General features: G+C 33.0%; 1 protein-coding gene across 23 annotated transcripts in view; it reads right to left on the bottom strand.

Annotated features, from left to right (window-relative positions):
- Sox5 (SRY-box transcription factor 5) overlaps positions 1-25,031 on the bottom strand; it is a 960,217-nt gene that overhangs the window by 145,188 nt on the left and 789,998 nt on the right. The gene's annotated exons all lie outside the window — the stretch shown is intronic.

Genomic DNA, 25,031 nt, shown 5'->3' with positions numbered 1-25,031 from the left:
CTTTTAGGGTAGAACTTACTTCTGAAGTCTTGAAGCTCTTGAGAAACCAGGAATGGTAAAAGAAGTTCATCAGGAGGATTAAAACAAGCAACCCTAAAAGAAAGAGGCTTCCTTTTTCTCTTCCATTGATGTTGTGTCCTACTCTTTTTTTTTGTTTGTTTGTTTTCTTCTTTTCTATTTCCTCTTTTTATGCTCCCATATTTTATTTTTAAGAGTATATAAGAAAAATCATGATTAGAGAAACTAAAATTCATAGTTAGAGAAATCTTAACTTATGGTAAACAAAAGTGGGTTTTCCATGTAAAAAGAACCTTAAAATCACAAAAGTGACTACACATAAAGGTAATCCTTTAGTCAAGAAGTAAGGAAAGAAAAGGACCTGAGGATTTCAGCATGTCAAAATCTTAATTGTGCCTGTATATATATTTGAATGAGCAAATACGTATAATGTAGGGAAATAAATGATAAGGGATTCCTTATACTTAGATCATAGGCTCCTGAAGGATGTCAGCCTGCAGATATTGGTTTGCAATTTGTAATATTTTTTTTTCAACCAAAACTCTTTTTTTCCAAATAAAACCTAATGTAAAAGAGTACTAATTATAAAAACTTGGCCTGGGATCTGAGGTTCCCTCATCCAGAGCAGGCCCTCTCTCTTGGTATTATGATCCCAACCCCGGTAATTCTTTGGAAAACTCCATGAACCCCATGAGATCCTATCAACAAATCTGTAACTATTGTTTTGCCACTGAGCCTATTATTATTATTTATTATGTTTGGATATGAGGTATCTCTCCAAAGCTCCTGTATTAATTCAGGAATATTCAGAGGTGAAATGATGAGATATGAGAGCTATGACCTAATCAGTCCATCCTACCTTGAAGGGACTGACTGGGTGGGGCATGGATGGAGGAGGTGTGTTACTGGGGGAGTGTCCTGGAAGAGTTCATATTCTCTGTGGTCCCATCTTCCCTCTCTCTGCTTTCAGGCCACCAGGAGGTTGTCAGTGTTCCTCCGCCATGTTCTTTCACCATGATATCCTGCCTCACCTGTGACCCAGAGCAATGGTCTCTGCTGACCATGGACCAAATCTCTGAAACCATGAAGCAAAATAAACTTTACCTCCTTTAAGTTATTCTTGTCAGGTATTTTGGTCACAGCTATGCAAAGCTATCTAACACATTATTCAATAACTAAATTTCATGATATAGTTGATGTAACAGAAAGTACTGTTTAATACAATCATGTGTTCAGTTATTATGGAGTCATACAGACTATAAATTACACTAACATACACAGACCTATCCCAACTTTTGAGTATCGGATATCTTCTAAATAAAAATCAAGCACAACAATCTCACACACAATAGTCACAGAATTAACTTCGTTTTAAGCATGAAATTCATTCACCATATAGCATAAGTCCCTGACATAATTTCTAATTCTTCAATCCAGGTATATAAATGAGCTATAATTAGAGAATGAACATTTGTAGAACAGAGTATACTCTATAAAAAGAGATTGCCAAAATAGTATCAGGTTTTTTTTGAATGAAAATAACTCAACTTAGTGCAAAATTTATGCTAAAAAAACGAGCCAGATATTAAATTCAGAATGAAAAAAATTGGCTATATCCTTGCCACTTCCTGGTGAATTTGGCTGAAAGCCAATTTTCCGTTATTATGACCATCCTGTAGCCCCAGTACGTGTTTTATTTATTTATTTTTGTATTGCATAAAAATATGAGCGTAAGAAGGGAAAATGTGAAATGGATGACATATTTTAGAACAGATTCTCCCAGAATACAAAAATATTCCCCAACTCAAAACTGAAACAAATAGTAGAACTACCAAGCAATGCCAATTGGCGACTCGCTAATGCCATTCAAACTTCACAAATACTGGGCTCTCAAACGGATTTTAATTATTCAAAAGAAAACTAGGAAATGGTTCAAATATCAATTGCTTTCACAGAAATACAAATTCTCTTTCAAGAGAAGCGTATGACATATCTTTTCTTTATCCTATAACATTGTCATAATTACCTGGTTAGTCGTTTCTTTGAGTAGGGCAGAAGCAGAAAAGGTAGTATTCCTCTTCTGTGGTTATCAAGATTATGTTTTGCATCTCAAAAGTTATTTTTTATTGACATCAAATAGAAAACACGTGAAAAATAGATTTCTTTTGTATTGACAATGGGGGGAACAATTATACTGAATAAAACATAACACTGTGTCCAGGTACTTTTTCCATTAGAACAAACTCCAAGGACAATTAAAAAATGGTTTCTGCTGACAGGCAGCCTCTATAAACAAAGGGGCTTCTGGTATGACATTAGTATCATGTAACCCATGAACCACTATAAACACCTTTGATATTAACATTTACTTTATTGCTTGTTACTGGGTATGTACAAAGAGATTTTTTTATCTTTTGTACCGAGAGTCAATGAGACAGCATTGTGACATTTAAATATTTTTATATCTACTGTGGAACTGCTACGTGCTAGTCACACTAATATCACTTAACCTCAAAAGAATGCCTGGGCCTACTTGAGTGGTCATTAAGGAGGAAAATTGGTATTTACAAGGAAAATTTTTATCGACCTAAGGCAAAGTAAGATGAAAATTACTGAATCTCTGACTTGTATACTGACATCCAACAACATTTTGAAGGTTTATGTGTATGTGTATGTATGTATCAGTGTACAGTATTATATTAATATGAATTATATACACAGTATTACACTTGGCTTAGATCCGAAATGACAGCATACTTTTAAAAAATCACTGTTTTAGACAGATTCTAAAAGAAAACAACATTTTCAATGACTTAAGAAAATCAACTAAACTTTCAATAAGCAAGGAATTCATAGAATTTTAAATTTATCCAAACCCTTAAATAATGTTAGAGCCTGCATACTCAGAGTCTGTTTTTCAACATGAGTCACTAATTCACAGAAGCCCTGGGTCCTATGGCTGGGCTTATGGTAACACTCTAAATTAGAAGTCACACAATAGAGAGCTTTATATGATTGCAATGGTCCATATCCAGTAAAACTGCCTAAATGCAGAAGTGTGGGCTCAGTTTCTAATAATTCAAAAAGAACCACTTACAGCTGCACCCCACATATGACCATCTCTACAAAAGCTACTATGAAGCACTGGGGACTATTTTCTCTGAATCATTGTTACTGGGTAGTGCCAGTTCTTTTTTTTTTTTTTTTTTTTTTTTTCATTTTCATTTTAACAAAAAAGTTTTGTGTTTCAATCAGACTGCCACTGATCACCTTTCACATATTAGCCTCTGCCCTAGAATACTCCAGACGATAGTATTGGTTCCATCTGTGCTTTCTATTAAATCCTGATAATCTCTTAAGAACAGCTGGACCTTTGGGTCTCATGCACAAACTCTTTCTGTAGATCTATTTGGCTATAATTATGTTGATGCTGTACTTACATCTTGCTTGCAAATGCCTTTTATATGGTCCTTTGGGGGCTGTGAGGTAGTAGGGACTGACACCACCAATTCAACAATGCAGTAATATAGTTCTCATCTCAATTATAATGTGATATTTAGTCACCTCTAATACTGAGCTGCACTTAGAATATTATTTTTTAGACACATGACAAAATTAATGACAAGTTTCCAACTACACTGTGTCATTAAATAATCAGAAAGTAATATCTCCAGTTAATCAAATGGTTTTGATACACTCTCACTACTGGGAACACTGTAAGTCATACATTTTACTTCAGCAATTTCAGGAACAATGTAATAACTTATTCTTCCTGTGTAAAATAATTTCCAGATTCATGACTATATAATAGTAAAGATGATAAATTTTAAATTACAGAATGAGAGTGGCTATAAAGTTATATGAATGGTCTAACCAGTATAATTAGTAATCTTCAGACCTCACATTCTCTATCTCTGTTCTTTCTTTATTTTCTAGTAGTTTAGCATGTTATCAGAGATCCTTTGTCAAATACTGCCCATTTATTACCATCAGTTGTGTCTCACTTTTGCCATCTGTGTGAGAATGATCCTATTACTATCTAGAAAAATACGTCTCAAACCCACAATAAAGTGAATGCAAGCTGAATATTCCTCATAATGGAATGTTTGGTATCAGAAAGTTTTGGATTTTGAATTTTTTTCAGATCTTGGGTTATTTGCATATACATAATGAGATCTTTGGGGGATGGGGCCCAAGCCCAAATATACAACATGCACAGATAGCTTGAGAGTAATTTCATATAATATTTCAAATAATTTTATGCATGAAACAAAGTTTCGTGATATGGAATTTCCCACTTGTGACTTCACGTTTGGGCTCTAAAAGTTGTGTATATTGGAGCATTCTGAATTTTGAACTTTCAGATTAGGATTGCTGACTTTTATCCTGTATAAGCATTGGACTATAAGATCTATGAGTTTAGTGATTGTTTCTCTCTGGCTCACAATTTTACCCTTTCCATTTCAAGGAATACCAGAAAAAGTAAATGCTCCACAAACATTTGCCGAGTGAATGACTTAAACTGATGAGAGCATACTCTTAAAAAACAAACAAAAAGAAAGAAAGAAAGAAAAAAAGGAAATTCTATACAATGTTCCCCATTTATTCAAGTATTCCATAAGTATATTTTTTAGAAAAATTTTATCCATAAGTATACTTTTCAGAAAAATTTTATATTTGATGGCTACTGCTAAGTCAATATATGTATATTTTTGCCACATAGAGCTACTTTCTTCAATCATTTCTGGTGTATGCCTTGTTTTCTCTTCCCCGATCAGTATAGCTAACTGCATTTTCCTAAAAGTACAACAGTAAATTGATCCAGAGGAATTAGTTTTAGATGTCCAAGTTATACGTTCCTAATTTTTTTTTTTTTTTTTTTTTTTTTGCACAGGCTTTCAATCAAGCTTTAAGAACCTGGCACACCTGATGGTTGTCTGCTTCTGAGCCTGTTATTTTCTGAGGCTCAGGGATGCTTCTGCTGTCCTCGTTCGTACATTCAAACATATACTGCCTTACTATTTTCAATGTTATTGATGACCCTTCTTCAGTTTATCTAAGACATTTTGAATTCTGATTCAATCTCTGTATTTCTGTCCACTTCTTATCATCTGTTTTGACAATTTTATTGTCAAAAAACATTTTAATTAGTGCACACTCCATCATGTCATTCAGACATGAGGCTCTATTCCATCTCCCAAGAATACGGGTCCCATCTCGTAGCTCTCCTTGTATGCCGCTTTAGTTATCGTAAGATGAGAAAAGTATGGAAAAGGACAAAGGCAATGCCAAGAAGAGTCACAGATTAGGCCAATTCTGAGGAAGAGGAGGAGGAAGAAGAAGAAGAGGAGGAAGAGGAAGAAAGGGAAGAGGAAAGAGAAGTAGTAGTAGTTGTTGTCATAGAAAAGAAAGAAACATGAAAGATGAGAATGAGGAATAGAGGATTTGGAAGTACATCTTGGAGACACGCCTTTCTAGGATAAATAATGCCCAAACTCAGAGGTGGGTTCAATTAAAAAAGTTGTCTACCTACAGAACAATGTTAGTGCCCTGAAGAAAATGGCTACTGGAGGAAATGCTTTTGATTCACATAGATACATCCAATTTCTTGTTCATATTGTTCATTTCACAAGGTCCTTTAAATGGATAGAATGAGACATTTTCCACATGGAATCTGCTTCTAACTCTTCTAACGCATGTCCTCGTGTCTTAAGTGGGGTTCCTTCATCAGCTGACTCGTGTCCCTAACTCCTGCTCATTACCTAACATTCAGCTCAGGCGTTACTTCCTCCAGGAAGACTTCCCTGGCTGCTGAGTCCTAATTCATGCCCCTGTCTCTTCCCAGCTTGGGGAAAGAAGCATTATCACATTATGTCATTAATCATGTTGCAATACCACTAAAAGATTGGGTTACAAGATCATACTGCAGACTATAACATTTTTGGCTAAGATATATATGACAGAATTGGATTTAAGTGATAGTCAAATTCTGTTCCTTCAATTTTCCATCTAACATATATGAAAATATATTCATTCATTCACTAAACTGTACATTCAATGATTTATCTTATTGAATCTCATATGACAACTATTGTTAGACACTGAAATCACAGAGGCAAGGGTTAACCAATTATCAAATTGATAAATATATATTGAATAAATCCCCACTCATTTTTCCTACTGTTCTCATCTCTTTCTTCCACTATTCACAGAAGTTTCTACTCTGCTACCAGTTGTACATAAAATATGGGGTTGGGACATAATAGGGAAATACACAATATCAAATACCATAATCCTAAAATTTTGGGACATCATAGTCCTTGAAGTCTCAAACCCTGAAAACTGAAAATATAATTCTGATAAAATATATATATAAATGATTCTTTAAGAGATGCCCATTTACATTTTAAAATAAGGTTTATTTGAGAAATAAAAACAAGACAGATCATGACATAGAGTACTTTACCCAATATAATATTTTTTGTAAGCATAAACACTTGGATATATTAATGGGCATTGCAAGGTGTATAGTTACAAAGAGACAAAACATATAAAGAATGGGTCAAAAAGCAAAATGTATAAGTGCATATTACTATGGTTGTAACTATGTGTACCCAACTTTATAATGAATCACAGCCAATGTTTCAATTTTTTTGTCAATTATTAATTCTCAAGCTTCTGAAGCAGGGAAATAACTGATTAATTTACATTCTTTACTGATGTAAGAACCTGATATCAAACAGAAGGCACTACATTTCAACTAAATGCAAAAGTTTACACACAAGAGTTACTACCAATAAGTTCTATTTTCTTATCATAAATTTCCCTTTACCTAAAATTCTTTATTTGCCATCTAATTCTTTAAATGATTATTGACACTCTCAAATATTTGGAATTCTATTTGTATTTTGGTTGACTGCAGAGTAAATTATATTACTATCCATAAGCTGTCTGATACCTACTCTACAATAATTGATAAGACACATTTTATGACCTAGTTTATAATTAATTTTTTAAAAATACAGATATAGATACAGATATAAAAATACAGATATATAAATACAGATATAGATACAGCTATGTGTTTCTGAGACTATTTTTCCTCTAAATACTGGGTGCAGGGTTTTTAAAAATTCTATTAGATCAAGCTTTTTATTATTGTATTAAATATTCTGTCTTTAATAATGTCATACCTAATTGACATTCAAGTAATGGAGAGAGATATGGTAAAGTCATCTACAATGATGTCATCTACAATTTTTTTCTACCTACAGTTGTGTCAGTTTTGCCTCGGAAAATTCGAACATATTGTATTACACACTCAAGTTTAGAATGGTAATATCTACTAGGTAAATTAAAACATTTATCATTACATGGGGCTCTTTTTATTCCTACTAATGCTTTTTGGATTAAAGTTTATTTTTTCAGATATTGACGGAGCTCCTCACCTCTCTAGATTGGTATTTTATATTACATTTTTTAAAATCACTCTTCAACTTCAGATTCTCTATTGCATCTTGCTTCCTTGCATTTTATGGTTCTCTCAGTAATAGTAAAGAGGTAATTATATTTTTAATAAAACTTGGTAAATTGTTTCAAGAAACTACTTGATGTATATATTTACTTGATGTATATATTTTGAAATGATTTATACCAACTTTGTTTTCAATTTTACCAGTTTTGTTGTTGTTGTTGTTGTTGGGGAGTACCAGGGATTAAATTCAGGGGCGCTTGACCACTGAAACATCCTATTTTGTATTTTATTTAGAGACAGGCTCACTGAGTTGTTTAGTACCCTGTTTTTGCTGAGGCTGGCTTTGAGATCCTCCTGCCACAGCCTCCTGAGCCATTGGGATTATAGGTGTGTGCCACCACACCCAGCAATTTTTTCAGTTTTTAAGAATGTTTTTTCATGTTCTTTATGTACTATTATTATTATAATTTGGGGGATGTTACTGTTTGGTTCGATTTTCTCATGCAGTCAGTTTAGCAGTTTTGTTTTCTTTTGTAGATACCCTTGAAGTTTTGAACATGCAAAGCATGAACATAGCTTTAAATATCTACAGATAATATTTACTATTACCCCACAAATGAAAGAATAAAAGTATATTTTAGTTCTAATCATTGCCTCCTGACTTTTTTATTTTTACTTTCCAGTGTATCAGTTCACCTCTTCTTCAACTGTAATATATATAATTATTGGTTTAATAAAGACTCAGGTTTATCCAAATGTTTAATTCCTTTGCTTTCCATTTATCCTTACATCTCTATACTCACTGTGTTTCCTCTCAAGTGCATTTTTAGATCATTTAGTAGAGATGGCAAAAAACTAATTACATTGACAGTAGACTTATTTTGGCATCAACAAAAATGCATTGACTTTACTCTTATTTTTGAAGGAACTTCTCTAATACTCAATTGTAGGCTAACCATTGCCTTTTCTTACCATGTTATTTTAGATATATCTGCTTTGATGGTTCTGTTCGAGATGTCTGTTTCAGTCTACTTGTCAGATGGTATAAATGAATTGCATTTTTCTTAACTGCTTTTAAGATCTTTCCTTGGTATTCTATTTTTTTGAACATTGTGTAGAGTGGATTTCTTTTTATTAATACGGAGTGAATATATTGTACTTTGTGTATTTTGACTTAAGTCTTTCATCAGTTCTGGAACATTCTCAACTGTTGTCTCTGTCAATATTTTTTTTATTTCAATATTAACTCTAGTCCACTGTCTCTAATCTAGCATTCTGAAGCTCCAATTAGATGTATGTTAGAACTTCTCAATTTGCCTTCTTTTATCCTCATTTTCATATGGCTCATCTGTGTTTCCCTGCCAATAAGCTAATTTCTTCAGATTTCTCATCCAGTTAATGAATTCTATCTTTAACCAGGGGCTTAATATACTTATTTTAAAAATTTGGTCAGATTTATAGAGATGGAATCTGTATACAATAAAATTTTCAATATTTATGTGAAAGTTTTAAAGAATTTAGACAGATGTATATGATCATTTCAACAGCAAAGCAATTGCAACATAAAACAGTTTCATCAGAAGCATCCTATGCTCCCTGTGAAATAAATTCCTTCTACCTATCCACAACAACCAATAAACTTTTATCACTGCAGTTTTGTATTTCACAAATATAAACTGAATGCTATAGTATGTATTCTTTTGTCTCTGGTTTATTACAATTTTTATAATGCATTGCAGATACAGCCATGCTTTGTGTCAGTAGTTTGTTCCTTTTTAATGTTGTTTGATTGTTCTTGTCTTTGTTTTTTGGTGGTTGTTTTCATTTGTCCTGAATGTGTATATCTCTTAATTTATCTGTCCATTCACTCACTTGATGGATATTTGTACATTTTCAAGTTTGGGAGTATTAAACTGCTATGAATACTCATGCATACTTTAAAATTTTTGTTGTTGTTTAGTTGCCAATGGACCTTTATTTTTATTTGTTTGTATGTGGTGCTGAGACCCGAATCCAGTGTCACAAACATACTAGGCAAGCACTCTACCACTGAGCCACAAATCCCAGCCCTCGTGCATACTTTTTTGTGTTGTTGTTGTTTGTTTTTCCTGTGGACATATTAGTTCATTTCTCTTGGGAAAAAGAACCAAGAGTGGTCTTGATAAGTGTATGTGAAACTTTTCAAAAATGTGCCAAAATATTTTCTGAACTCAATGTGCCATTTTGTATTCTCACTTGCAATATTTTGAGAATTTTGGTTGCTTCACAGTCTATTTGTGGCATGGTTAGTCATTTTAATTTTAGCCATTCTTGTGTATGTTCTGGTGCCTAATCACAGTTTTTATTTGTACATCTTTAATGATTAATGGCACATATATATTTCATTATTTGTCATCCTTATATCTTTTTTGGTTAAAAGTCTGCTTAATTTGATTGTGTTTATTGAGTTATTTCTCTTTTATTGTTGAATCTAAGAAAATCTTGGTATATTCATGACTACAGTATTTTTTCAGGTATATGTTATACAAATAATAATAATAATATATTAAATATTAAATATTTTATTTTCAATAATTTTGTTAGTCTGTGGCTTGCTTTTTCATTTTATTTATAGTGTCAAAAATCAATTTTAACGTTAGTGCAGCCAAATTTTTTACAAGTTTTTCATGTTTTGAAAGGTGCTGCTTAATAATCTTGAATTAACCCAAGGTCATAAAATAATTTTACTATTCTTCTGTAGATGGTTCATGGTTTTATCTCATATTTATGTCTATAGATCCACTTTGAGTTAATTTTTGTGTATGGCATGATATTCATTTTTGTGTATATGTATATCCAATTGTCCCCACACCATTTGATGAAATGATTATCTTTTCTCATTGAATTGCCTGGGCATCTATATAAAAAGTCAATTGAATGAAGATTTGTGGATGTGTATTTCTGGACCCTCTGTTCTGTTCCATAGATCTTTATATCTGCATTATGCCAAACCCACATTGTATTGACTAGAACAGCTTGAAAAATAAGTTAAAATCAGAATGACCTTCTAAATTGTTCATCTTAAAAAAATGCTTTGAATTACTATGAGAATTTTATAAGAATTTTAGAATGGGTTTGTTAATTTCTGCGAAAACTATGCTAAGACTTTCATTCAGATGATATGAAACCTAATGATAATATGGAACATAACAATTTAAAGTTATCATGTTTTGCAATCCATGAGTATAATGGATTTGAATGCTTTGAATCTAAAATGTCCTTCAAAAATTCATGTGTTGAAGGCTTGGTTGCCAGCCTGTGGCGCTTTTTGGGCGGTGGTGAAATCTTTGAGAGGTTGGGCCTCGTTGGAGGAAATTAGTTCACTCAGGGCATATCCTTGAAGGAGACACTGGGGCCCTGGGCCCTTCATTTCTCTTTGCTTTCTGGATGCCATGAAGTGAGCAGCCACCTCTGCCAGAGTTCTTACCATAATAGCCAAAAGCAACATGGCCTAGAGTTCATGAACTGAAACCTCTAACACCATGAGCCAAAATAAAACTTTTCTCCTCTAACATTTGTTTTATCTCAGGTATTTGTCATAGTGACCAAAAGTTAATGCAAGGTGATATCTCCCCATTTCTTTAAGTCTTCTTTGAATTCTCTCTGTAAGAGACCTGTCATTTTAATCATAGAGGTCTTACAGATCTTTTTATTCCCTCAGCATTTCATATTTTTATTGTTTTAAATGCTTTTTAAACATTTCAGTTCTTGATTTTTTCTAATATAAAGAAATTTTACTTTGTATGTTGACTTTGTATCTTGTGTTCCTGCTACTCTCACTAGATCCCTCAGAATTTTTCATAAGTGATGTTGATAGTGAGTGATGGGAATAATTCTATAAAATGGGTCTAGTGTGCTGAGCCCCACATGCTTTCACTTTTTGGGATGAGTACCAGGGATTGAATTCAGGGGCACTTGACTACTTAGCCACATCTCCAATCCTATTTTGTATTTTATTTAGAGACAGGATCTCACTGAGTTGCTTAGCACCCTGATTTTGCTGGCTTTGAACTCTCTGTTCTCCTGCTTCAACCTCCTGAGCATCTGGGTTATAGGCATGTGCCACCACACCAGGCTCACATGCTTTCACTTTTAAAAAGCAACTTACCTGCAGCCCTGCCTGGCTTAAATCCACAGGATATGTTACAGTCCACAGTAAATCTGCTATCTGCATGAGAAATCCAGGTCCAAAGTGCTAATAATAACACAAGATGCTCTGGGGAAGTGGGGGTTCAGGAGACTTTTGTGATCCTTGCACAGATTGGATCCCCAAACTCAGGGAGATAAATATTATTCCCACTAACCATGAAATCTCTAAGAACAAGTTCTAATCATAACCAGTCAGCATGGACCAAAATAACAGAGTTGTCATGGCAGTGGGGACTTGAAAGTCTGATATCCTGTTTGCTGTCAGTCAAAAGTTTAGAGGTCAACATGGGTGGTACTTCCTGGAAACTTCCCTCAGACTCTCAATAACACTGGAGGGTAAGATGGGCATGCTCTCTCTTCTCTCTGAGAGGATCCACTCTGATGCCAGTGTTGGTGTTGCTATTTGATCAAAGGGTAAGCCTAGCTTTTGTGTTGGTTTATAGTGCAGTAGTCCATATTCTGGACTTTCCTTTCTTATTTTTTATTTCTGGATTGGTGAGGAGCAAAAAAGTGAGCATACTTTCCTGGTCAAAAAAAGGACTCCAAAAAAGCTTTTCTCATTGGTGGTTTAAATGTTAAAATATGAAAAAGATGGTAAGAATAATAAAAACTTTTCCTTTTATGAAATAGAAAACAATAGTTTCTACAAGCACATAGAAAAGAATCAATGTTAGAGAAATTATTCCAGCAAAATAAAAAACTATGAAATTTGAGTGCCTAGAAAATTGGCCCAATGAGTTCTTCCTTAGCCAACTGAGGCTACTTATGTATCATTAAATGTTTTTCTTATGTTGATGGCTAATAAAGGTTTCAAAAACCTCAGATAGAAACATGCATGTATATCCAGTCTCATAAAACTTTTTATGGAGAATTTATAAGTTCAAAAATTGAAATTTACTATTACCATCAAACTATTGTTACTTATTTTATCTGTAAATTTCATTCTGAATAAATAGATTATCAAATTATATCAAGGAATTTGAGGTGGCCTATTTAGGCTTCTCAGTTACAGTTCTCAATCACTGCAATTATAATTTTATTTTGTTTTGATGTAACTTTCCTGCTACTCTGAAAAGAAACTGTGGTAATGCTCAGCATGTGTCAATCCATGTGGCACAGTAATCACATGTTTTCTTATCTCAAACAGACCTGGTATAAGCAAAAATCACACACACAAAAAGCCTTTATTAACAGAAGTTGGAAGAATATAAATTGGAATTTTGGAATTTTGCAGGTTCTTGAAAACATTTTTTCTTTTTTTAAAATTAAAAGCAGCTTTCATTTCAGTTGCAGCTAAATTTTTTTATTTGTATTTAAAATCAACATTGTTTATCCCTCTCTCTAATTTTTTTTCTCTCTTCATTATATATATAGCAATGGACAACTCATATGCTAAAAAAGTAAATGAACATATGAATGGTTAATCTCTATAAAACATCATTAAATTCTCATGCAATTTTTATTTCCCAACCTTGATCAATATTTAGAATTAATAGTTCACTATTAATACCCTCAACCTTGGCTACTTAGTTCTCATCAGCCAACTATACTGTAATCAGTTAAAATATAAAATGAGTCCTAACAAAAGTTATATTCAGATAAATACATTTTTAGGTGTTCTGGAAAGGGTTGATTTGTATGTACATGTACTTCTCATAATTTGTTACAGCTCCCTCCAACCATTACCACCACTCCTAGGGAGCTCCTGGTAGCAAGAAACCAGAAGATTTTCACATTCTCTTCCATTTCTGTTATCCTTCTGTGTTGACAAGTATCCATTTCCATGTCCCAAAACACACTAAATTACATCAATCCTTACAAATATCAGAAAACTGGGTATTTGGATTCTATTGGCTAAAATGAACATAACCTGAGTGTAGTCTAGTAGCAAATTACTGATACAGCAAAACACAGGTGATAGGGAAAAAATAATGAAGATTTACCTCATGGAAAATACCACTAAAAGCATAAGTTGACCATCTTGCTCTTGTCTAAGGTTGAATCTACCCACCTATTTCAGGATTCCTGAGTTTAGGGCCTATATTATAATATTAAACAACAATAATTTTATCAAGTTGAAGATTAGAAGGTTGAATCTCTTAAAAGTTATCTTTTTAAGATAAAAAGGAATTTTTTGACAGAGTTCATGCCTGAGGACATAGTCATCTGTAGGTCTCAAAAGATTTCCCCCAAATTTATCAACTAAAAAAGGTCAAATCTATTCTGATCCATACTCATCGAAGTTGGATATTTAATTGAGTGGTAGTAGTTACTAATTATATTTGGATGTGAACCAAATGAAGCTATTTGTTCATTAAAACTAGAGAAACCATATTTTACTTTGACTGAAAACAACACTTAAATATTAACTCCTGCTGATATCAATGGGAATCCTGAATACAGTTCAAGCAGTCTTTGGCCCTGGCATTAATCCTAAATCTCTTGAGATGAGAAATGATAAGAAAAGGAAAAAGAAAAAAAAAAAAAAAACACTGAGGGAAGGTTTACAGAAAGGAGACACAAATGATAACATTCCTATTCTGTTTCATTTCAACATGTACAAATTAAATACCACTAGCAAACAAAACTTATTTAAGGGAAATAAATGGACAAAAGAGGGTATGTATGTACATGCATGTACATGGGCATCCCCAAACATGCACATGTATGTCTGTGCACATGGACTAATCAAACTGATAAAATAATCAGATAGCTTAAATGTAACAGAATTCACTCATCTTTTTTAATCTAACAGGAAAAGACCACAGTGAGTGTTAGCTTTCAGAATTTCTCACAGAAACCAAAGACCTTCTTATTATAATTTGCAATTGTCCATGGGTAACTGCACATTCATTTGAATTCCTGAAAGACTGATCTTGTAAAGAGAACAAGATGGGCCCATATTAAAACTTTTAATGACTTTAGTAAAAAAAGGTGGAACTTTGCAGCCAGCTGGCTCCATACCGAAAGCCAGGCTGCACAGCTTGAACTTAAAGCTATCTTAACATAATGAATAAGTGCCAATAATTAGCATATGTAGTGTGAACAGGTTTGCTGGCACAAGCAAGTGAAAAACTCCAAGGTAAAGTTATTATTAGGGAGTAATTAGCTCTGTGAAGTAAATGAGTGAAACAATAGCTGCCAGCACTGACAATATGGCTAACATCTGACTATGTGGAAGATAACATTGTAAAGTATTGCTCCCTGAGCTAGAATCTGTTAATAACCATATGTTAGTGTAATTAATGCAGAGTCTTTCTGACCTGTTGTCACATAAGAACAATACTTTCTTGGAAACATTCAAACAGGCAGTCCCACACTCTGGGTAAGAAATAATTGTGAAAGTTGCTTAAAAACAGCTTTTATATTTCTTTCTTTCTTTTTTTTTTTTTTAAGGAAAAAAAAAATCACTGGGTAGGGGGAAAAAAACCTGAAGGACAGAGAATGAGATGAGGTAAAATAGTTTCCTGTCTGACATCCCAGATACTGAGAAGTCAACTGCAATGGAATAGATCCTTCAAGGTGACTGAAATTCAGGATATATTTGGACTGACTAAATTAGGAATAGAGCAGATTAATGCTTCATATGAAATTTTTGATGTATATAACATTAGTTTCCCTTCATTACTCATGGGAATCACACACACACACACACACACACACACACACACACACACACAGGCCATGTTATAGTTTGAAAAATAAATCAAAACAAATTAAGCTTCCAATAGTATAAACTATTTTGCCCCTAAATCTAAACTCCTTAGGAACAAGGACCACATCTTACTCAACTCTTATTATCTGTGAATGTTAATAGTAGCTTGCACATGCTATTTTCAGTAATTATCGGTTTAATGTTCAAGACACTTTTGTATTTCCACTGATTTCGGTAATACAAGTAAAAATAGGTAGGGCTCAAAGGGGAAAAAATAAATAAAATGTGAATTCTAAAAGACAGTCTTAGATAATACCTAAATAGACAGCAGTAGCCAGAACTATACTTGATTATTATGTACCTTCCCCTTTTACTTCCTAATCACATTTTCCATTTCCTCTGATACCTCTTCCTTCTTTTGTAGAGTTTTTGCATCTGTGTAGAGATTTTATTCTTTAAAAGTAAATTCATATGCAATATTTTATGTTTATCTGTGCACACAATTAATATTCACCTGGCTATGGGTGGTGACAAGACTGATAGTCATATTTTATTTAACCTGAATTGAAAGAGTTGAAAAATAGCCATTAGAAAGTACAATAATGCAAAAATCAATTTTCCCTTACTTTTTCAATTATGTATACATTTTTCCCCAAGAATTTACAAGGACATTTTCATAGAGTCATGACCTTAAATTAGCACTAAAAGAACCAAGCCCTCTTGAATATTCCTTTCTACCAGAAAAAAAAAAGAAAGAGAGAAAGAAAGAATACTCCTTTCTACCAGTTTACACGATACAATCAATGATAAGTTGAAGATCATTTATAATGGCACCCAGCAAAGATGTTACCGCCACCAGGACATTAATCAAACTGACAGAAATCTTAGGCCCACATTTCTCTGTGATACAAATGAATAAATAAAACAATTGTTGACTAATCTATGTAGATCTGGAGCATATGCATGCACATACACACATATCCACACATACGTGCCCACATATACATAATTTATACATCCCACTTCTTGCCGAATAAGGAAATATAAGATATTTATAACATTTACTCGCTATATATACTTATAAAGAATCATTAGTGATATGTTAATTCACTGTGAAGTTTAGCTAAATTATTGGTAGAGCTTTGTGACTATAAATTATTTCATCCATATGATCTTAATTTTGTACATTACAAATATAGAAGATACATTATATTTGAGTATTCCTGGTTTTGGCTAAATTTAATTTACCTTGAATTTCTACATGTTCCAACTGAACTTCTCAAATACAGCTCATGAGTCAGAAATCTCATACACTAATCAATAAGCATTTCATGCAAGAGAATAAAGTGTGGTCATAGTCATCAGCTCCTACAGAAAGTTTGATAAACTTTCAAATCTCAGCTGTATTAAATCTTGATAATAAAAGAAAGGTTGAGATTTAATGGAGGCTTGTTAGTAACTTTTTCACCCTTTTTAGAGGAGTAGGCTTCTTTAGCGACATTTAATGCTTCACAGACGAACTGGGCAAGTCAAAGAGCGCTGCGTGTTTGAGATCTCACACATTCATCTTCTCACTAAACATCTGTTTAAGGCCTGTGTGATCTACCTGTCAGCACCAGTGATCCATAAAGTGTTTGAACCTCCTGTCACAAACCTCTGAGCTGGTTTGATCACAGGCTTTGTGCACACTAATCACACCCTTTATCTTTCTAATGTCGAGGAGGAAACACACACACACACACACACACACACACACACAGAGCAAGGCTATCTTCTCAACCTGACTGTAATTAATCTTTCTGAGGGGGGAACCTGCCTGTTTTGAAAAGAAAAGATCTGATGGGTTGCTGCTCTTTTTGTATAAAGGCCTTATTTTCCTACCAGGCATCTTTATACTTGGGTGGTACCCTTTACAAACCACCTTAACTGTGGCTCAGTGACAGTGAAACAACCTTCAAGATCACCTTATGAATGAACCTGTTGGTAACTTTACGTAAGAAAAGAAGCCAATAAAAGGTAGTTCTACAGGAGCTCGTTTAAATGGTTCTCTTTTTAACTGCATGCTGGAAGAAAAGAGCCGGAAAGCAAAGCGGTCCCCTTTTCATGTTCCTTGTAAGCTTCTCTCTCCACTAATAATCCCACTGCTACTTTTCTCTTGCTCAGTTGCACACAAATGTATCAAAAGCTGCAGGAGCTCCTAGAGAGGGAACATTTAACATCTTTCTCTTTTTAACTGTTTAAAGTAATGCTTTATGCATCTTGCCTCTTACCACTATTTGCTTTTTATTGCTTTAAGTGAGATTAATGCCATGGTTGAAATAACTTGGAATGGCACTGATATTCAAAATGTAATGGACCATTCCCAAGGGACATAATCCCTTGTGTAACCGTTTAAAAACAATTTGGAATATAATAAACAAAAAGCAAAGGGGGGAAGACTATATGAGTCAGCCATAAAAGTAGATAAAGGAGTACAAATTATGGTTGTCTGATGATCCTCCCCAATTACTGGTCCTGGTATGAAATGCTGTGTTCAGTACTTATAAACCCTATTGAAACTAATGACCAAGGGTTATTAGAATATACATAAATCCCACAAATAAGATATTTAATCAATTCCTGGATAAATTCCATCTTGTTATTCAGAAAAATGCCTACAGGAGTGGGTAGCATGGATAACCTAAATGAAAGCATGTTAAATGTATGGCCTCATGAAGTTTACAACAAAACTCTTAGCAGTAATTAAAAATCGGAAAGTCTTGAACTACAGAGGAACAAAATATAGATGGCTTTATGGTATCTCTGGGAAGGTGAAGAAAATTCAACTAAGATGATGAATTATTCTGAATATCTTCAGTACTAAAGAAAAATAGGGTTAAACATTTAAAACACAAAGTCAATGTAAAAGGAGTTTCAAAAATAGATTTTAAACTAGCTTACTTGCTGAAAAGTTCTATTTTAAAACCTTAACATATTAACAACTGAGAATTTTCATATTAAAGAAAGTATTCCATTAGCATCTTCATGTCAGTATAAACTACTGACGTTTCTGTGGATGCTTTATTTTCATTCGTGATCCAATGTTATCATAAACATATTTGCAATTATTGCAAAATGTGTTAGAGGATATACCTAGAACTTTATATCTATGCAATCCACAAATAATATGGTTACAAATCACACTTCAGACTATATATCTGTGCTTAAAATTCATACATTTTGAGACATTTTAATTCAGCCAAATGGCTTTAAAAATTCTCTATGATGCCCAAGTGGCCAGTAATATAAACAAGATTTGTTATTTGTGCAGTTATGACATAAAGTAATAAATAACTATCTCATGTAGGGTTACAAGGCCAGATTTAAGTAATCTTCTGTTGAAAGTGTGACCTTAGCTCCTCATATGCGCTTCTCCTGGGTCCTAATGTAAAAGTCTATTTGTTGTTTTGGTACCCATAGCTCAGTCAAAGATTTATTTTGCTTCTAGGCTTGTGCTTTAGGTCATCCAGTTTTCAGTGGGTACTGGATATCAAGAGAGACCTAGCATAAGACTAGACTAGTAAGGCTTCCTCTAAGTCAAAGCAAACTGTGTAAACTTCTGTCTGTTAAGACCTTAGTCCTGGCCACCCTGAGTGAATTTGGTATGGTCAGGAGTGTGAGTCTGACTAAATGTGTACAGCTTTAACTTGGTTCCATGAAGGACACAGTCCCATGAAATCTTGCATTCTGAGACAGGGCCTTCTGTAGTAGAGATTAAGGTAGAATACACAGAGAGCAAGATTATGTGCAAATCATTTTTATATCCATAATTAATCACTTAATCTCATAATCTCATTATTTCACTTCCTTAGCCTGAATTTTAGCTTTCAACTTCTTTTTCAAACTCATAATTAAAATAATGAAATATTCATCCATTCATTTAAAACTACATTTTCGTATCAGGGACCATTGTGGGGTTTTTTTTATTATTATTTGTTTGTTTATTTAGCTTTATATGATACACATGTTCCTCAATAGACACCACTTTCATAATTCTTAAGGGATTGACTAAAATTAATTTTCACTTGCATAAAATTTCAAAACCTAATCTAAATTGTTGCCAATGGCAAAAATTCCTGATTCGATTAAAATAACATTTATCTTCAGATAGCAAAGTTTTGTTGTCAATATTAGCCTTTTATAGATGAGGAAGCTGAGGACCTCTAGTTGTTTTCAATAGGTGCCTTTACTAAGAAATTCATATGGTTTTACAAGAGATTCAAATGCACATGCTATAAAAACACAAAGATAAATACTACATAGATTTTTTTCTTAGTGAGAGGAAAATTTTTAAAAATGTTTAAATAAGTGTAATGCAAGGTAGATCACAGTAGTGCAATATAAGTAGTGTAAAATGGCAAATGCTCTAAGAGATCAGAAGTCATTTTTAACTCCAGGAAAATTTGGGAACTATGGGTAAAATGGACATGGTAATTTGGCCTTAGTGAAAGTGACTGTATTTGACATGTAAAGTATTTGTAAATACTGTTCCAGGATAAGGACTCCACATGAGTAAATGATCCAGGCTATAAAATACGAAAAGTCTGAGAATAGAAGAATAGTTAAGATGAGCTGGATCACCAAGTTCACAAAATGAAATAATGTAGAGGGTCTTCTAGGACAGACTAATAACAAAGCATTTGATTTTCAGGTAGAAACTGATGAAGATGTTGGAGTCATGGATGATGTACAGTAGGAGAGCTTTCCTTAAGGAGACTGATCTGATGGCAGTGCACAAAGCTGAGGAGAGAGAGGAGCTAACCGGGAGAGGATCAGAGGGAACATTAGGCAGCCAATGTAGACAGGAGGGCCGAATGTGGGGTAGGGAAGTAGAAAGAAAAACACAAAAGGAGTATCACAAAGGCAAAATCAACACACACACAATGTTACATAGAAATGGATGTGAGGTAGAAGGTATCCAGTTACTGGAGACTGGTGATAATATAGTTAGTCATTTGTAAAACACAAATTCACAAGATAAGGATTTCTTTAAAGGACCCATAGCTGATATTTCACTGACAAAATATTAGTCCATGCATGATATGTCTGACAGGCTATATTCCACATCCTATTTAAACATGTACCACTATCAGAGATCATTCAGATTGCTGCAGGACTGTGTGTTGACTGAAATAGTCATTCCCTTACTATGTTTAGAATAATTTGTCACAAAATATGAGTTCAGGGATTAAAAAAAAAATGGGTTTGGGCACTCCTTTAAGAAGCCTCCTAAATATCCTCCATTGTACTCAGATCCTCAGGATGTTACCAAAAAGGAAATGAAAAATATACTTAAACAGTAATATCCCTACAATTCATATGTACTAAGTGCCCTGAGAAAACCCAAAATCCTAACAGAGTCATTTTTTCAGAAGGAATAAGTACACACAGGAATTAGAGAATGAAGACATTAATTCTTCTGCCACCAGTTTAAACAGAATTACTAATGTAATGACATTTCTCTTTTTGTTTACAGAGGCTATGGTAGTATGATGTGTCTGTGTTTCTGTGCACATTGGTGTGACCTAGATAAAGAAAATAACTAAATCCAGATGGGAAATATGAAGTCACACTAGGATCATTGTAGCTATGAATGAAGATTTTGAATGGAAAATTGACATGGAAAGTTGAACAAGATTTAGAAATTTTACTACAGTATGATATTAAGTGTACTGTTATTAGTAGCAATGAATTTTAAATGAAACTTTTGCCAACTCCAATATTTCAACAGCTGAAGCTGAGAAGAAATGGAATGTTTCAGTATTTACCTGTTGTAACAGGTAAGAAGAGTTATTATCTAATGAATAAAGTCACTCATTCAAAAAAAACATTTGGCTATATTATGGAATAATAAGTTACACACATGCACATTCAAACAAACTTACTCATGGAATAAAAGAGAAAGTTCAGTATTGGATTAAATGGACAGCTTTTTTTAATATGGTATGCAATTTTGCCTGATGTACTTTCAGTGTATCATATGATATTAAAAACATCATCTTCACTACAGATCCAGCAGTTCAGGGGTTATCTTGAAATTAGAAATGAAAGTCTACAGTTCTAACTTCCTTTAATTATAAATGTTCTCTTCTCTTAATAAAAGCAAGAATAACTTAATCTTCAAAGAGAGCATATTTCTATTCTATCTTTTGTTTTTTGCATGTTTCCTTCAACAATGTGACATGTCATCATGTGTCACTTTAAGAAAGATCTGCTACTAGGTGAAGCCTTATTATCTTGCAAAGATAAATGATAAGAAGAGAATCCACATTACCCAGTGGAGTTGAATAGTCTTCATTCTTAATTCTCAGATTTATGACTGTCAATTAATATTTATTAAACATAACCTATGTTTTGTTTCTCTATGATTTTTGTCAAAAATGTAAAATATAGGTTAAAAAAACTGTGTGAATCTACATGTAAAGAAAATAATTATGTATTTGAATGTCTCTTTCTCTCTCTCTCTCTCTCTCTCTATATATATATATATGTGTGTGTGTGTGTGTGTATATATATATACACACACACACAAAATCAATAATACTGCTATATATCTATTGTTGATTTTTGAGGCAAAAGTCTATCATTTTATTAATAAAATTTGAGATTATTACCGTATTTCTGTATCTTCTGATATACTTTTTTATATTTGAATGCATCTTATGGAAAGATGTGCTGGAGAGCTTGATAGAGCTTATAAAACATAAGATGGAATATTTGTTATATGTAAACTAAACAGAGAAATGTTAAGAGAATAACCTGAAGTAATTGCTATTGGAAAATAAAACTGTTAAATTTTAAAACATTATGTTGATAAAGTAATTATCCTGACACAATATAACAAATCATGGCTCTTACCTCAAAATGAAATAGAATAAATCATTTCATTATAAATTCTTTTTCTGGATTATTATCATCACCATCACCACCATTTAGATGTTCTGAATATTTTCTCTTGCACTACATTTTATCAAGCATATTCTGTTAGCTAGGAACTGCCTGGATGCTTTTATTTATTTTTAATAATCTCAAGAAACTGAAACAAAGACATATTATCTCTATTTTTGAAATGAAGAGTGAATGAAGCTCAGGTCATGCTGATAGTGACTAGTGAACAGCCACTTAAACTTTGTTCTATCTGCCTGACGTGTTAGTTATTTTGACTACATGTCTCATATCATACCTAAGTGGTAACCAGGGGTCAGAACAATGCCGATACACCAGCCACCATTGTTACTCAGTAAAAACTTGATCAAATAAAGATTACATCCTTAAAATTGTGACTGTATTCATCAGATATTTTGGCAAAATCCCCAAGTGATCATGATTCTCTAACCAGATGGTCAGTAGTTCACTGTCAGGTGAAGAGAATAATGAAAATATGTAAAGTTGGTATTTTAAAATTTTCTAATGATGAAGGCAATTTGTACAGATTTCACCAACTAAACTAACATGGATTAGGTACATATGACCTACATACTCAGCAACAAAACTGTAAGAGACTTTGACTAATTGTAATATAAAGACAATCCAAGCTCCAGGTCCACCTGCAGAAAATAAATGACTACAGGAACCATTATTATGGACTTTTTACCTGCTAATATTGTTACCCAGAATTTACTAATAAATTAGAACTTAGAAAGATTGGATAAAATCTTAAGTTTATCGCAACTGCTAAGTGATCAACCAAGATTTAAAGAAGTTCTCTGAAGCTAAATACAGAGTGCTATGCAGACTATATCACTCAGTAAGGATATTCTCTCTTTACACATCACAGCTACACAGAACAACAACAATGAAGTCTGATTACAAGTTAAAATGTGAATATATGTAGAAGGTAAAGCAGAGTTGTATACTGACAACACTCTTGGGAGTGAAGTATTCATTCTTCTCTCTAATCATTCTTTGTAGTATCAGTATTTCCTTAAGGAAACAAGATACCCAGTAGTCAAAATAACTGCAGTAAAATGTAAAAATAGCTGTTGTAGGTTGAATTTTTGTCCTCAAAAATGATATCCAAATTTTATCCCTTAGTGAATATAACCTTAGTTGGAAATGGGGTCTTTGTAGATATGAGTGGATAGATTGAGAGTTAAATCCCAAGAGTGATGTCCTTGTAAGTGAACAGAAAAGGATATTTGAGACATGCGACACAGGGAGGAAAACACCATGAAGATAGAAGCAGAGACCACAGTGATGCATCTCTAAGCCAAGAATCTTAATGATTACAAGGCTACCATCAGAAGCTAGGGGAGAGACAGGTACTAATTCTTTCTCAGAGCTTCCAGAAGGAATCCACTATCATACCACCTTGTTTTCAGACTCTGACATATGAAATGGACAGAATAAATGTTCATTTTTGTAAGCCACCAATATTGGGGTGGTTTGTATTAGCAGGCCTATGGTCCTTACACAACAGCAGTTCTAAAATCAGTGAAAGAAAATTTTACTACCTCAATACAATGAGAACTAAAGTATAGATTTAGAGACCACATCATCAATTCTGATTTAGTAAAGATTTCCAAAATATTGGTTCTGTTAGAATTCTCTCAATCATCAATGCTGTGGCATTATTTAGTTCTCCTTTATGCTTCATATTCTATTAATAGGTCTGTTAGGGACAGATATGTTCTCCAGTTTGTGTATATTACATGTGCAAGAAAATGTATTAAAATTATTTGGAATGAATGCACATTTAATATAACATTACTGGTTATTGGGCATGTTTCTGCTAGTTCATTCATTCTATTTTATTCTCTTTGATATTTACACAATATCCCATAATATAAATATACAATATGAATTCATCTTCTAGATAATTCCCTAATTTGTCTTCTAAATATTTTATATAAATAACTGTCAATGGTAATAGGCTGATTTTTACTACTGAAGTTAGAAATATTTAGAGTGATCTTTGGTAGTATGTCTAAATTTGCATTCCATTTTCAATTTAAGTATGCCTTACTTTGAATGAACATGATTTAATATTTATCATATATACATAAATATCTATAATACAAATTTGATATATTAATAAATATATGAAAATTGAATGTAGAAAAAATTAGTTAAGAAATTTTCTATATTGGAAAATAAATATTTTTCAAAAGAAAAAAAAAACAATTCAAGTTTGTGCCACTTGAACTTTAAACAGTGTCTTTTTTTATTTATAATGTTTGATCAAATACCTATGCATATAAATTAGGTGCACCAGAAGAAAGAAATCTATATTAATATTATGCCAAAAATTAATATAGTAAAATTTCATGGACTTGTTATGACTGCTAATTATCTCCTTGTAAAGTATGGGGTTTCCTGTTTTTTTAAAAAAATTCATCCAACTATGACCTTGATAGATATACTTTTCTCATAATTCATAACTAAGGATGAGTGTCTTCAATTAATAGCAATTGATTAGTGACATAGGACATAGTAATCTCTAAAAAAATATATAGAAATTTAATGTTTAAAGTGAAATAAATTGGTTACAACTTGCAACAACTTTAATCTTATCTTATATGATAGATCAGTAACATTTAAAAGGTCAGGTAGAAATTATAAACTTATTTCTACTCTGCAGAGAGCCCATTACTACCCTAAGTACCTTAACAACTTTTATGACCAATATGACATTACTGGTTATCCACTAAACACAGC

This window comes from Marmota flaviventris, chromosome 3 (assembly GCF_047511675.1).
Source record: "Marmota flaviventris isolate mMarFla1 chromosome 3, mMarFla1.hap1, whole genome shotgun sequence".
Classification (NCBI taxonomy): Eukaryota; Metazoa; Chordata; class Mammalia; order Rodentia; family Sciuridae; genus Marmota; species Marmota flaviventris.
Note: the sequence above shows the minus strand (reverse complement) of the source record. Positions and strands in the feature narration are given on the sequence as shown.